The sequence below is a fragment of the Ursus americanus genome, chromosome 12 (genome assembly GCF_024610735.1).
Source record: "Ursus americanus isolate L20-20 chromosome 12, mUrsAme1.1.p, whole genome shotgun sequence".
NCBI classification, from domain to species: domain Eukaryota; kingdom Metazoa; phylum Chordata; class Mammalia; order Carnivora; family Ursidae; genus Ursus; species Ursus americanus.
Genome location: NC_142138.1, coordinates 32668175 through 32682966, shown reverse-complemented (window position 1 = coordinate 32682966; position 14792 = coordinate 32668175). Strand labels below are relative to the sequence as shown.

The window sequence follows — 14792 nt, the reverse complement described above, 5'->3', positions numbered from 1 at the left end:
CCGAAGGCAGACGCTTAACCTAGAGGGTGAATTTTCTAAGAAAATGTTGGTAATACTGATGGATCAATGTCTATGACAATAATGTTGTTGCTACTTATAAGAAAAAAAAAAAAAAAGAAAGAAGAAAGCAAGAAAGCAAGAAAGCAAGAAAGAAAGAAAGAAAAAATTGCCCAAACCACTAAAATGGCAGCTACAGACCTTTCAAGGACAGCTGGAATTTCAAAGTAGAAAATACTGGAATGTCACTTACATTTTCAGGTAAACATATCTGAAAAAACAGAATGCAAAAAAGGCTGCAAGTCTGAGAGGAAAAATTGGGCCATTCCTCTATCCGGATAGAAAGAGCTAATAACACATTTATCCCAGTCCTAAAGTGAGCACATGTATGACAAAGAAATTAAAACCTGAGAAATTCTAATTCAGGAATACAAATACTAGTGAATGTAAGAGAGAGTTGATTCATTTAATTCAAAATGTTTGAAAGGTATATGCCAGCTGGGGGGTAAAAGATAAAATATTGTCTCTGGACTCTAATAAAAAGATTCTGTCCAACCTTTACTGTTAATAGTGGTCACTCAGCAGTCATATTTATGTTTTGACTCTGCTCCCTAAGTCTTGCTGTTTAGAGTATCGGTGAGTTCTCAGTCCAAGCTGGAATCATCAAATTCTCTCCCCAGCAAATTTGGGAAGGGAGTTCAGAGGCTTTCTCCATGTAGCTGGAATTATAATGTGTAGACTCTTGAGCTCCAGGTTAGCCATATTGTATTTTTTTTTAAGATTTTATTTATTTATTTGACAGAGATAGACACAGCCAGCGAGAGAGGGAGCACAAGCAGGGGGAGTGGGAGAGGAAGAAGCAGGCTCCCAGCGGAGGAGCCTGACGTGGGGCTCGATCCCATAACACTGGGATGACGCCCTGAACCGAAGGCAGACGCTTTACCGCTGTGCCACCCAGGCACCCCAGCCATGTTGTATTTTGTCATGAGGATAGAATCGGGGACAGCTACTTGACAAAGAGAGTAAATACTGAAGTAAATGAAGACAAAGAAACAAAGACAATGGCGAGAAAAACCTCGGTTGACCTTGGTTAGAGTCTCAGATCCTTATGCCTGTTTTTCTTGATGAAAACTTGTTGTCCTCCAGCTCTTGGGTTCCATTAAACATTTCTCAATCTTTACATTAGAATCCTCTATTTTCCTCAGTCCGGTTTGTATTGCTTCTGTTAATTGCAAGTAAAGTGCCCTTGTATTAGTTAACTCTAAGGGCATTTTACTCTAGCGTAAAGCCAGAAAACTCAGCCCATAACTATAATACAGGGGCTAACTGGTACAGAAAGCACATGGAGAGGACTATACACCACGCTAAGCTAGAGGGGACAATGGGTGTTGGGAGGAAGGAAGAAGGAAGATAGAGATAAAGACAGAAAGCTGCTCCTGGAGTGAAGGTTGTCATAAATTTGATGCTTGGTCCATATGCTAAGAAATATAGCAGAAAAACAAAGCAGGCACAAGAAATTATATGCAAGGTTTGAGAGTGCATATGATAGATAACTATTAGATCCGGGGTTCTCTCTGTGTCTTTATAATACATGTCTGGGGCAAGACTTCCAAATAAAATTACTTGAATCAGAGGGGACTAGTTTTGTTCTAAGGTGAAATGAGGAGGAGCATAGAGAAAACCGTGTACAGGTGTGTGCGCACGCACACACACACACACACACACACACACACACATACACACTCCTGTTTGCCAGGGCATCAAGCCGATATCCAGAACAGTGACTATTAATTCAGTATCTCTGTTTCTTTGAGATGCTACAGATACACTAAACAGTTGGGTCAGCATAGGTGTTATCAATGGAAAATAAAATGCCTACAGACTCCATTAAGATAAACTTTGCCATTAATGTTAAAGAAGTAAAATCTCTTTTTTAATTACTATTAGCAAACCTCTGAAAGGAATGTTATTTCTGTAGCAGTTTCATAATTAAAAACTTAACCTAGTCAGTTGGCTGTGGATTTCCTTTGCCTCTGGCTTTCTAGTTAGTTGGTTATTGTGACTGAAAGTCTTACTGCGATTTCCCTTCAGAACCTATAAGGATTCAAGTTAAGTTCCATCAGGTCTGTTTTAAATACCTTGATATCATATCAACAAAATCTACTACTTCCCCTTTCATTCATAAAAATGTAATACCACAGGGGGATGCCTGGGTGATTCAGTAAGTGAAGCGTCTGACTCTTGATTTTGGCTCAGGTCATGATCTCAGGGTTGTGAGATCAAGCCCCCTGTCAGGCTCCACACCCAGTGGATTTTCTCTCTCCCTCTCCCTCTCCCTCTGCCCCTCCCCCACCTCTCTTTCCCTCTCTCTTAAAAAAAAAAAAATGTAATACCGCAGGAACATTGAAAGCAAAATGAGTTGGCTTCTATAATTTTGTCAAATTTCACCATATTTCCTTCCCTTCTCATATGAATATGCTATTTGGGAGCTGAAAGTTTCATTCTCAAAAGAAATGTGGAGAATAAAACAATTCAACAAATACACACACACAAAACAAAAACAAGGAAAAGAATAAGCCTACTGAAATGAATTGAAGAAGGCCACAGCTTCCCCGTGGTCAATGGAGCTACCAAGTTCTTTGACCCAAGGAGTCCCAAAATACTGAAACCATCCCTAACACTCCACAAAAGTAACCCAATATGGCGAAATATGCACAGATCCATTATTTGTAATATTACTAGCTCATCTGTCATAAAATTTTAGATCTAAAAAAACCCTTAGAAATTATTTTTAGTCTCCTGGACGCCCAGATTCTTGCAATAATCTATGTTTTCTTGCAATAATCTATGGTTTCCGGTCTGCCAGAGTCACAGTTTACGCTATAACGACATCATCTCTGGACCTATAATAACCTCCTTAACATCTGTATTCTTCAATGATCTCCCTCTCCATAAAAAATATAGAATAATTAGCATAAGTTGAAATTAATGTTTTCCTGTCTGTAGAATTTTCTACAATCTCTCTCTTTTATGGTATGCTACCCAGAACTGCGCTGAACCTCTCTTACCTTTGCTCTGATACTGTTTCTTCAGGAGTCTGTACTCTTCACAATCACCTCCAAAATAAAACTGAAACCACTTTTTTAAAAGCTGGAATTAGATTGCTTTCTAAATAAACACTCATCTGCTCCCGTCTTTAATAGTCTCTTACTTATTGACCATCCCTCTACAACTTATTCCATCACCAAACGTAACAACATTCTTCTGAGCCAATTAACTGATTATTTTCTTCAAACGTCTTCACCTAAAGTCCTGGTAAAATCTATCTTTCTGTTCTTCTTAATTTATATTTGATTTATTTATTCTGGGAAGACAACCCATAAAAATCCTTCTGGGCACCATTCTTTTATTAGTCATTTTCTCTGTTCAGCATTTTTTAACAACGCTGTTCATATCATTGAATTACAGAGCCCTTGACTTAGAATTTTTTTCCCCAGCAACAGCTATGGATTACACTACTCAAGGCATAGATGATTGAAATTACTGGTAATACTGCATAATTTGTGGAACCGTTTTTCTCTATGTCAAGCAAAAGGGCTGGTAGAATAATAGACATCATGACTTTAATGTTATTAACACTGTTAAACAAATTCTAGTCAAATAAAAAGTATGTTGACCCATTGGCTGTCTTGTGTTTATGTTTGTTGTTTTGCCCTTGTTTGGTTATGTTTCTTTATTTATCTGGTGGGGTGTGTGTGTGGGGGGTGCATGCAGGTGCATGGGTGTGTATTTATGTGTTTCAGTTTTAGACATACGGCACACCTAAAAAAATGCCTGCATATTTTTATATCACGCAAGTTCTAAATAATCAGATGACCATGCCAGCCATTACTTCCATAACTGCATCTAGCTCCTTTGACAATATCAGACCTGGCAATTGTTCTTCTCATGAGATGAGTTTAAAAGCAATGAAGTACACCAATTCCAACACCACCCCCGCCATCACTCACAAATGTGTGTTTGTGTGTGCATGCCTGTGTACGTTTAGAATCATCTTGTCAGTCTACAGTTAGATCTAACAATTCTGCTCATAGAATTAAAGGCTCTAAGAAAGCAGACTTCCCACTCTTTTTTTTTTTTTTTAAAGATTTTATTTATTCGACAGAGATAGAGACAGCCAGCGAGAGAGGGAACACAAGCAGGGGGAGTGGGAGAGGAAGAAGCAGGCTTCCAGCGGAGGAGCCTGATGTGGGGCTCGATCCCAGAACGCCGGGATCACGCCCTGAGCGGAAGGCAGACGCTTAACCGCTGTGCCACCCAGGCGCCCCCAGACTTCCCACTCTTGTCCTAGGATAACCTATAGCTCTGGATATAATCATCTTCAGCATCTGTAATGCACAGGTCCACCTTGGTTGTTTAATTCTCTCCTTTAATAACTTAGTGTTTTTTAAGTTACTTCCTGCCACCACAAAGAGAACTATGATTGCGAAGTGTCCTTCTCCTTCTCCCTCCATGGATCATCTTTAAACATTTATATTAATAAATGATCTCCTACACTCTGAAAAAATTTTAAATTTGATATATTTCAGTCTCACTGAATTGTAAACAGTTCCATTTTCCTTCGGCGTTTAGGTTTTATTAGCTTTCAAAAAAATATTAAATTAACATGCTGAATAATAAAAGAGTCAATAAGATGTTTTTTACAAGCTTTGCATACAAATTTAAGGAAAAGATTGTTGAAGAGCTGACAGATTGAACACAGTAATAGTTAATGGACACACAGTGCAGGATAAATCACATTCTTTATGGAAATTTGCAGCAAATAATCTTTGAAGACCATTCCTTTCATCAGGGTAAACCACGAGCAAAGATTATACAAACAAAAGAAACTTCTGTGTTGCACTTACATGAAGGGTCCAAACAGGATTTTTTAAAGTCAAACTGTTGTCAAAGTACGATGCATAAAAACATACTTTGTTAATCTGTGGTTTGAAAGAACCTCATGCACTTCACTTGCCCTTGAATTTCGGCACCTCATTTTTAACTGTACTTAGTTTACATTTTACTTACAGAGATTAATCTTCTCTTTTGCTAAGTGCATTGGAAATCATGAGCACTAACTATGTAAATGATGTTAGGAAATGTATCCCCCAAGTATGAAATAAAGCTCTAAGTAGATAATGCTAATAAATATTAATATGTGAAGATAGCCAAGGAATATTAAATGATTAAGCCGCCCAAAATAAGAATAATAATACACCTAAAGTTCTCAAGGAAGCCATTCAGTATTTTAGGGCTCCACAAATATTAACAAAAGCAGAGCCTGCAAAGAATCATAGATCCTAAAAGCTTTATGACTTGAATCACCAGAAGAAGAACGGGCACTGGTCACAACTAACCAGATGAAGAGTTGACTCAGTTGGTTACAGCTGATAATTAATTCTCATAGACACAGTCTACTTTATCATCTTTCATAATCAGGGTTTTTGTATAGAAATTACCACACACCAGTCTTTCTCTTTTAAAAAAAAGAAAAAACTTGGTAGGGCTTGGGAGTTTCTGGGGATTTTGCTTCCACCCTAACCATATTACCCATTTTCGGTCTTCAGATAACTGGATAATGACTACTGAAGCCAAGAGAATAGAGCGTGTTACGCAGAACATAGACGCCTTTGTCACCCAAAGCAGCAGTGAAGTCCACCGAGAAACATTCCATGGGCATTTCTATGTTTGCAGGTTCACAGAGCAAAAGATGGAAGGAGGGGCAAGTTCCCTCATTTTCTCGTGCAAGACAGCATCGTAGCACCAACCGTCCATTTAGTTTTTATTGTTCCCAGTATTTGAAGAGTATCGTGTGCACGCCGTCACAAACAGCTTCTTTTCAGGAGGGCATTCTCTCCACCGCCCGGCAGCGGGGTGTTTCCAGCACACTCTGATATTGCTGTAAAGTGACCTGACTGATGACCAGGTCAATAGGGTCTTCTAAGAAAGAGTTTGTACCAAGCCATAAAGGTTTTGTTTCCATATTTCGGAAGGGGAAGGGAGTAGATAGATGATGGTTCCTAGTGACACCACCCCTCGCAAACCCCATCTCAGTTCCATCAAGGAAAAGATACAAAATTGTACTACTGTATATATTAGCAGCCTGATAACAAGCTCTGAGCGTGGTTGTAAGATTATTTCTCATCCCGGCAAGATTTGAAAGGGATGCCTGTCTACTCGCCACATTAGCAATTACTCCTTGGTCTGCACTATAAATAAGGAACCTGAGTTGGAGATATTAAAAGTCAGTATTCTTAATCACAGAACTACCGCTGCAGTGTAAATTGCACTTCTTGCTTATGGGGATTATGTAAAACCAATAATAAGAGAATGACCTGGAAACAATTGAGTAGCCGTAGCATGATTGTTACCCTGCTTGCAAAAATCAGAGAAACACAAAAAAGGGAAAAGGGAGCTATTAGAAGAAGCAGTACAAAGCAAACAGCACAAAGCAAAGAGTCTATAGATGTGATTTCGAGTAATTCAGCGAGTTTCTATACAGTGCATAGCTTTCAGCCTCAATAAAAAGCCAATTATTAATCCTGCAATTACCCAGCTTTATCGCTACTGCCCACACATGCTGACTATGGCTACAGTTCTAGATGATATTCTTTTCATTAGTGTGGCCAAAGGGAAATTTAATTAGAGATACATCTCTTAAGTGGACAAGGGAAAATATAAGGATTAACAAATTAATCCTAACTCTTAATTACATTAAAATGTTTATCATTCCGTATAGGAAATATTGACACTCTAGCTAACCTCCTTTTTATCTGCTCTCTCTTATATAACAGTGAAAACACTATTTTTGAAGAGGAAAAAAGGTGGGATTTCCTTCCTGCCAGCTTGTGTACTGCACAGGAAGAAATAATCAACCCAGTTTATTCTGGACCCTATCAGTTCCTGACCACATTCCGTAAATGCAGGCATTCGGAAGAAAACAAGCTGATACACAGGTAACAGACACCAAACGATGTACTGATGGAGAGATAGGGGAACTGTGACTAAATGAATTCAGGTAAGTCTAAAATGGAGTGATGGAAAGGAAACCGGGGGGGCGGGGGGGCTATTTAAAGAGATAGTCATAATTGCATCACAAACCTGTATTACCCAAGCCAACAACTAAACTCCTCTTCCATAAATTGCAATGTCTGCCTGTCCACCTCATTCTCAGTTTTCTTTTTTCTGGCCCTCTCCCTGTACTGCACACGTGCGCAGGGAAGATAATGTATGTGCCTTCTTGGGGGATTTCTCAGCTGTCTAAAAATAAGGCCCAGCTCTGCGGTGGTAGAACACCCACTCGAACCTTTACATGTGTCTGCTGGAACTTTACTGTTATTGTTTTGACATTTAAGAAACAGACGCATGTTTTTCACTTTGGAAGGCAGACATCTGTTTTTCAGAATTCTCTCCAGAAGCTGGAGCTTTCTAGCAGGAGCATATTAAATTAAAGAAACTCTGCCATCTTGCCCCCTACTTGGGTCTCTCAATCAAAAATATTTCGAGAAACAGAACAGAGAAACTTATGAATAACCTTACAAGCACGCAGAGTGTCCTGGCGTTGATTAAAGAAGTCCATACAATGTTCACTCCAAGGTAATCTATGCTAATGCAATTTACCAGGAAGAAGGAAGAAGGAAGTTGAGCTCTGAGCTGTGATGTATGGAGAGTTGCCTGAGGAGCCAGGTAGCCCAGAACTTCAGAAAAATTGCATAATTCCCATGAAAATTAATTCTGTCTGTTTTTATTAAGAAAAATCTAACCTAAAACGCATATAATCATTTGTGTCTGGTTCTGGCATGTTGAACGCCATGGTGAAAGGGGGGAGAAATGTTTCCTGAAACGTGCATAGGAGGAATTCTTTTCGGTGTGTTGTTTCATTTGGGCTTTATTTTAGGAGGGGGTTCTGCTTTGATTTTACTCTGGAAAGTAGACATTGCCAGCTCCATCAAAGCACAGTTTCCAAAACATGAAATTGCAAAGCCCTCAGAACATATCTAGTTCATCTGGAATTTGTAAATATATTAACTCGCTATTCTCCAGGGGGAATATGGTATGTTTTAGATGAATTTTGGATGTAAATTCTAAACAGGTGGACAGAGCAGCAGGAGGACGATATCAGGCTTTCCGCAGGGGGCCCACACCACATAGTTGCAGAAAATGAATCACAGGGATTGGTGGTAAAAGAAATCAGATTTGCCAAGCCGAATATTTATATATGAAAGGAGCGTGAATGCTCAGTAAATGAGAGATCGGGGATTCAAAGCCATGTGTCCACAACCACAATCGTGCGGACTCACTTCAAGCCACTGACAGGCCTTCACAAAAACAATACACACATTTTTCACTTAATTTTCCAGATTTCGTGCTAGAGCCTGAGTGCTCATATGGTGAAAAACATCTCTTCCTATAGACAGACTGTACATGTGCCTGGCAGTAAAGTTGTTTTTTAATTACAAACATTTGTGAGCTTCCCGCTGATGACACCATGTGTGACAACGACAGGAACAGAGTTCAAATGGAGAGGTGATGAACTTTATATCCCTCCGAGTTAAATAATACAGAAGAGAGCGAGGGAGACCCTGTGTCATTTTCTAGCAAGGTACAAATTGTCCCGAGAATAAATAGCGGATGTTGTTTTGGTGCCATAATCCCAGTGGGGACATAGATATTTTTGTGGAATTTCCATTTATTGCTGGCATTCCAAGAAATGACAGTTAGTTTGTTTTCTTCCTAGTTGGCAATTGGCAGGAAGCTTGAGACTTTTAATGAAAAAAATGCATTTTAGCTCTTTCAAAAAACACCGGAAGTTCGGTGTTTAAATGGCCTTGGTTGACAAGGATTCTTGAGACGTTGAGGGTTCATCTATGTCTCCGGGCGGTAAATGAGGAAGGCTCCTCCACTCGTCTGCCTTCTCACGGCCCCCCTGGCTGTCCCAGGTGTTTTGCTCTGCATGACAAGCAAAGTAAGGATAATAATGTAATTAAGATTTACTGAGCATTTACTATTTTACAAGACACTGGATTAAATGTTTTGCCTTCATTATCTCACTTAATCCTCACTGTAACTCTGGGAGTTAGGTAGCATTATTATCCCCTTTCCAAAATGCATGAGGAAGCTGTCGTTTGATGAGGTTAATTAATTTGTCTGAGATTATTCATTCTAATCATTGGTACCGCCAGACTCAAAGGTAGAATTCTCTGGCAATAAAGCCATACGAGGCCTCTCAGTGCAAAGTGTCCTGACTGTTCTCCAAGTTGATCATTTTAATTTTCACTAATTGAAGTTTTAGGGTATTAGCCTTCAAAAATTACCTCAAAACACTGTGGTAAGGCCATGTGGCTTGACTTCATTGCTCTTGCCTTTTCATGGACCCTGGAAAAGATACCTGCTGACTTTTCTCTCCAGCAGTTCTCTTGTCCCAGGTAAATGACTGAGGTGATGGCTTAGGACTCATTCCTCAGCCCCTATGGGTTTAACTGCCAATATCTTCTTACTGGAGCCTCCGTCTGGGCAGCCCAATGAGACAAGACCTATGAAGACCATGCACACGGTCTATTCCTGATGGTCCTCATCTAATTGACAGCTCATTCACCTTACTTCACCAAAGTCCGAGTTGTACTTTGCCCCATGGAACAGTGCTCCAATCAGATAAACCACCGAGGCGGTGAGTCAGGCCACATTTATCCTAGATGTCTGTGGGTGGGAGTTAGACCATCATTTGTCCTGCCTTCTGATGGTGGAGGATCACAGGTAAGCTCTTTGTGGACTTCCATAGAATATCTCCACTACAGGTTTGATGAAAGTGCAAGAAATTCCCTCATCACGGGTTGGAGGAGGGAATGAAACTCAAAACATGGTCTTTACAAATATTATATCCTCATGAGAATTATGCCTCACTCACCCTCCTGAAAGCTCAAAGTGGCTGAGGAAACTCAGAATTCTTAGACCAGATTCTATGGAATTTACATTATAAACATGTATTTGGTGATAAGGCAAACATTTTAGCATGTTTTATGTCCAGGACTGGTAAAAAATTCAATTTTTTATATCCTGTTGTATCTGTATCATTCTATCTATATAGCTATGTTTTGTATTTGTACCAGTTTCCTCAGCTTAGTATTTATCTTTCAAGGATTGTTCTTTGAATTTACTAAATATTACATTTGCTTGTGCACTGGAATTAACGTAATGTCTCCTCTATTGTTCATAAAATTGTTTACAATTTTTAAAATAATATAAAACAATATTGATTTATAAATATTTAACCACATCCCTAATCAGAAACTAAGGATAGATGCTTGGAAATATAACGATTGAGTCTACATGCATGAACTGTAGGGTTTTGAGCATGTAGTATCAAATTTACCTTCTAGTACGTAGTATGATAGTACCTTTTGTTTTCTGTACCGATAGGAACATCGGGTATTATAATTTTTAAGTATATTCGATATTTTACTAGATTAATTTTAAAATGTAAGGACTACCATGCTTGTATTTAAGACTTTTGCCTTCCTGCATTATAATTTTAGGTGTACAGTCTTCAAATTTAACATAGTATTTCAAAAGAAAAAAAGAACACATTTAATGGCATTAAAACTATCACTTATCTTTTTTAATACCATTCTAATATTGGATTATTTTAAATGAATAGGTAAAATGCTAGTAAATACTTGTTAAGATAAAATAATCTATAATTATTTATTTCTCACCGAAACAAGTATAAACAGTGAGATTCTTTGTGCAAAGCCTAAAATATCTCCTATCATTTTTAAGAAACTTCCGTTCTTTACACTGGAATTGCCCATTTTATTTCTTTTCTCTATTTTTTTTTCTCGAAGTGTGCAGGACTTATTCTGCCAGTTATTAATGTGTCAGCATTTCCATCCTTTCTGAGAGGTTTATAAATCAGCCGTAAAAAATGAGATGCTGGCGTAAACTTGGCATATATTCTTAGCCCAGAAGCATTATTTTTTTTTCACACTTTTTAAATGAAATAGTTTGGCCGCTATGAACCTACAAAAAGGCAAAATCTAAATGTGTTCTGACTCTGTATATGTTATGCCCTTTTCCTAAAAAGATCTGTTCAACAAAGAGGAAAGGAAAATTTAGAGACAGTTCAAGATAACAGCTTCAGGGAAGTCATTACAAGTTTGCCCTGTCAAAGATTTCTGTGTTAATAGCTTCGTGTATACATCAATGCATACATAATAATAACTTTAGAACTTGCGTGACTCCCACTTGGGCAGCAATGGGAAAACATATTCAAGAGAGAACAGGCAGCATACACACTGAGGTATTTATTTGTACATTTTAACTACTGAAATTCTTTCTTGCTATCACCCACATTTTTGTAACCAAAGCTCACTGAATATAGCTAATAGAAGATAACATAGCAGAAGTGGGAACATGTTACAAAAAAAGGAAATGCACAAAGCTCACTTATAGATCTGCTCAAAATCTTCTCTCTGTGCAAGGAAGCCTCTGCACAGGGCTCTGGTTTCTTGGAGTCGAGCGTTGAGGGGGCGGTGGGGAGACAAAAGGAAAAGAAAGGTTTCATTATTGGTGCTACTTAGTGCTTTTTAAACCTCAGAAAAAGTCTGAGGCATGGTGTGTTGTTTTTTTTAATACGATTATTTTCACACGCAAAGACATTCAAATAAATATTAAGAAAAATTGCCTTATAGCCAATATTTCTGTAATTATCTCATTTATAAAGCTTTCACTGAAGTATTAACCACATAATCATTGAAAAGCCATTACAAAGAAGTTAAATATATATTTGTCGTTTCCTTTCGTCTTTGTATTTGTAAAATAAACATTGCCCAAATAGTAATAACTAAGAAAAGTTGTATAGCCTTACCACATAGCTGATAATCAGAAGTAAGTAAGGATAAAGTAAATCTGCAGTATTTGTTTGAAATGTATCCTCTATATCTTACATTTTGAAGGGGAAACTGAGGTGAGTGTTAATATGTAATCATTCCCTAAGGGAATTTACTTTTTCAATGAAATATTTAGTGTCTCACAAGAAAATCACCAAAAACATCCTTGACACAGTTCATCGACTTGCAGAGATTATATTTCACTACCAAAGACTGCCGGGTTGTTTTACCAAGAATATACTCCAAGTAATATCTGATTTTATATTTCTACTCTAGAAAATTAAAAGCACAGGACATAAAAAGAAAATCTTGGATGAAGGATAATATCTCTAAACGTAGAAGGAAAGAAGTTTCCTAGTATGATAAAATACTGCCTGGTTCCTGTATCTCAAAGAACAAATAAGATATTTCACGTCCATATCCAGACGGATTTTGACTTGCTCTCATTTCGTAATGAATCAACCATTTTCAAATCACAGATTCTATTCTCAGATCAAAAATTATTCATCACCAATGTCACATAGCTTTTTCTATAATATCTACTGCACTTCACATAAATCATTTTGGAGGGCCATATGAAAATAACTCTGATTTAAGATTTAATTCACGGTTATTATAATCTATAACATCTCTGACAAAGAACTTCAATAGCATACTCATCAGATCTGTTTTCCTCTCTCTATTTCTTCATAGCAGAAATGCTCAGGTCTACAATACAAAAAAATACTTAACTTGTGTTTCATTCAAACTTAGATCTGTTATCAAGGCTCTCTTGGGGCTACAGAGCCTAGTACCAGGCCAAGAACCGTTTATCTGCGGAGGAGAGCAGGGCTTTGCTCAACACTCCTAAGGCCTTGTGCTACAACTCAGCTACGAGGACCTCCCAAGGGCCCCAAAGGGCATCCCTGTCTGTCGCCGCCTCTGGATCTGCCGGATGGGGCTCGAACCTGCTGCAGACGTCTCTTCTGTTCTGGGCCTCACTCAAGGCCAGCAACTGTTTGGGTCTATCAAGAAATGGGCTGGGGCGCCTGGGTGGCACAGCGGTTAAGCGTCTGCCTTCGGCTCAGGGCGTGATTCCGGCGTTATGGGATCGAGCCCCACATCAGGCTCCTCCGCTATGAGCCTGCTTCTTCCTCTCCCACTCCCCCTGCTTGTGTTCCCTCTCTCACTGGCTGTCTCTCTGTCGAATAAATAAATAAAATCTTAAAAAAAAAAAAAAAAAAAGAAATGGGCTGGAGTAACATACCCAAAGGAGGAATTTGTTGCTTCCCAAATCCGAAAGCCTCCCTAAGCATTGTGCTTTGTGTGTGTGTGTATTCATGTGTGTACGTGTGTGCATGCATGCACTTCTAACCCTACCTTTAAGAAATAGGACCATTCCTTTCTTTAAGAAGAGGAAAATGGATCTGAGAGTTGAAGTAACTTGCCCTGAGTCACTTAGATAGGAAAGAGCAGAACTAAAGTTTGAACATAAGATACATTTTGTCTGTTTGAAAGATGATGTTCTTTCAATGACATTCTGCTCTTGTTCTCTTGTACCCTCTCCCCTCTCTGGCTCTATAGAAAAACTAGGCACTGTTGTTGTAGCAAATATGACAATGATAAGTGCATTCATCCGCTCATTTCACATATTTTATTAATAATTTACCATGTGTGAGGCCTACACTTAGTATTGAGAATATGCATATTAAAAGATAGCATCATTTATATCCTCCAGTAGTTGAGTCTAGCGCAGAGACAAACAAAATTACGTATTAGTGAGTTATATGGATTTGCATAGAAAGAAATGTGGTCCCAGATTTAGTGGTGGGAGAAGAGAGGAAGGAGTGTGTGTGGGGGGGGGGTGGGGGGGTGTGTGTGGGTGTGTCTGTGTGTGTGTGTTAATTGGAATAAGGGAAGTCTGTATTAAAAAGCAAAGAAAAGTGTGTAAATGTTGCTAGCATTATAAGAATTATAAGTACCTTGGTATTGCTAGAGTGTAAGTACATAGAGGAAAGAGATAAAATGAACTAGATAGATAGGCCGTGGCCCCATCATACAGAGCTATATATATGCAGTATGCATTAGAAGGCTTGAAATATTTTGAGCATAGGCATGGGGAGAGAATAATAGAATCTGGATACTAAAAATAATATTCCTTTGGCCACGTGGAGGCTGTTTTTGAAGGCATGTGATCTACTACAGGCGAGCTATGCCCTTTATGACAATTAAAAAGACATGACTGCAAAAAGGGGATTAAGAGTACATTTAATCTTGATGAGCAGTGACAAATGTATAGAATTGTTGAATCATTATACTGTACACCTGAAACTAACATAGCGCTGTATGTTTATGATAGATGATAGATCGATCGATCAATCAATAGATAAATAAAAGAAGTTGAGTCTATTTATCATCCCTTGAATCTGAGAAAAAGAAGGGGAGATAAAAAGTTGGTAGGCTAACGTAATCATCCAGTCAAGATTATTGTGTCTTTTCTAGGACAGTAGCCTTAAAAATGGAAAAGAGGTGTTACATATGAGAAATGTTTAAGACATGAAATTCTAAAGAAGCATACAGTTTGGTGGTGACAGACTTGTAGATAAGAAGCTATAATGAAAAGCAGAGTGTAATAGAGTTATGATAAAGTAACAGACACTATGCCTTGAAGCATATGCTAGACCCTGTTGGTGCATTACTCATATCCTCTACATGCTCACCTTCCCAGACTTGCAAATGGTGTCCACCTGCCTGAGGACTTTGGCATAGCCCTTCTGCTAGAAGCATCCAAGAGTTAGTGGTCCTAAGAGCAACCCTCAGCCAATGATGCATTAGAGTTTTAGGGTAAATAAATACTTCATCATCCTCATGCCCTGGGTGTGATAATGC

At 38.6% G+C, this 14792-nt stretch overlaps 1 long non-coding RNA gene across 2 annotated transcripts in view; it reads left to right on the top strand.

Moving 5' to 3' along the window:
* The window catches only part of LOC123795278 (uncharacterized), a 38936-nt gene extending 25784 nt beyond the window's left edge, over nt 1-13152 (top strand). For both annotated transcript variants that reach the window (XR_015726273.1, XR_006780423.2), the window contains 2 exons: nt 6834-7057; nt 12678-13152. This is a non-coding gene — a long non-coding RNA (uncharacterized LOC123795278). The remainder of the gene's footprint in view (nt 1-6833; nt 7058-12677) is intronic.
* Nucleotides 13153-14792: the final 1640 nt, after the last annotated feature.